We start from the raw sequence: 1,622 nt of genomic DNA, 5'->3' as shown, positions 1-1,622 counted from the left end.
TGGTTTTAGGCCTGAAAATATAGTGGTAACTTACAGGGTAACTCCTCGGTTACCTCATCATTAAAATAAAAAACAAAAACAAACAAAAACCAACCTATAAAGACTTCAAATAGCAAAAGAACAATAAGGGAAATAAGAAAAGTCATAAACCAAAAGTAACTCAGCATAGAGAAGCAGATGGAACAAAGAAATCAACAATATAAAAAGAGTGCAAAATGACAGCAAGAAAACCCAAACTTGTCGCTAACTATACTGAATATGAATGTACCTACCAGTCAAGATAAAATGAGTAGCAGAATGGACAGGAAAAAATGATCTCTCAGTATGCTGTCTAGAAGAGACACACCTTAGATAAAAGGACCAAGATAGTCTAAAAAAATCCAAGGGTAGGGGGGAAAATCTAGGAAGCAAGTGAAAAAAAAAAGAAAAGAGCAGAAATGACATTAATTTTTGATAAAATAGACTTTAAGATAAAACCAGCATAAAAGACAAGGTAGACCTTATGCAGTGGTCTGTGAACAAGAGAACGGTGATTATAATCTAGGCACCAAATGACAGGTGCAAGATTCACTAAGTAAACTTTAACAGACTTAAAGAGTACAATAGATACCTTCAGAATAATAGGAGACTTCATTATACCTAAATTGAAAGGCATACAAAACAAAAATTAAACAGATGCAGAAGAAATGAATAGTAGTTGGAATATCTGACAGGAGGGTGGCGATGTTTCTCCAGTATTAATGAAGAGGGAGAACAGGTCTATAGACTGGAGCAGTTTGACCCTATGGGACAATAGACCTGTTCAGTTGATCCTGCTCAATTCTTCCCAGATGGTAAGGACTCGAGATACCGGATCACCATAAAAAAATGCTTCAAGGGGCTCATGACCCACAGCCAAGTCCTATCCTCTGAGGGCCCTTCATATTTTATGTATCATCTGCCACCTGTTGCCTCCCAGAGACTTTCCATAATAAAATTCTGCAGTCTGTGAGACATCTTTTGTCTTTCTGGAGTCCAGCCTCCATCATACTTGTGTGAGTGAATCATGGTAGTATCTCCTTTAAAAGGAATAAGTTTGAAGTCAGTGTGAGTCACTGTCAGGTTGTTAAAGACAAAATGACTTAAAAAAAAGAAGTAATAAAATCAGTCAACTGGATATTATAGACACATAGAGAACACTCTGCACAAGTACATGTATACATTCCTTTTAAAATTAATTTTAATAAACATTTACAGAGGTTGTGGATTTCCATTCATTCATTGCCTCACTTTTTTCCCTGCCCACCCCTCCCCACCAGTTCACTCCCCTCTCCGAAAATAAAAAGAAAAAAATTCCTTCATTAGTATACAATTCCCCCATCCCTTTTCCCCCACCCCCCACCCTGAACAATATATATTCTTCAGTGTACGTGGAACATTCTCCACAATAGACCATATGTGATTACCAAAGCAAACCTCAATAAATTTTAAAGCATAGAAATACATCTTCTTGGATCACAATGGTATAAAATTAGAAACTACAACAGAAAGATTAAGATGAGGGGGAAAGGGAAGAATCAAGCCCATAAAGATGAAACAGCACTTTATTGAATTGGAAGTCAAGAAGTAGCTCGCTGGCCTTG

The sequence above is a fragment of the Elephantulus edwardii genome, unplaced genomic scaffold, assembly GCF_000299155.1.
Source record: "Elephantulus edwardii isolate Elephantulus edwardi_28Jun2011 unplaced genomic scaffold, EleEdw1.0 scaffold00603, whole genome shotgun sequence".
Taxonomy (NCBI): Eukaryota; Metazoa; Chordata; class Mammalia; order Macroscelidea; family Macroscelididae; genus Elephantulus; species Elephantulus edwardii.
Note: the sequence above shows the minus strand (reverse complement) of the source record.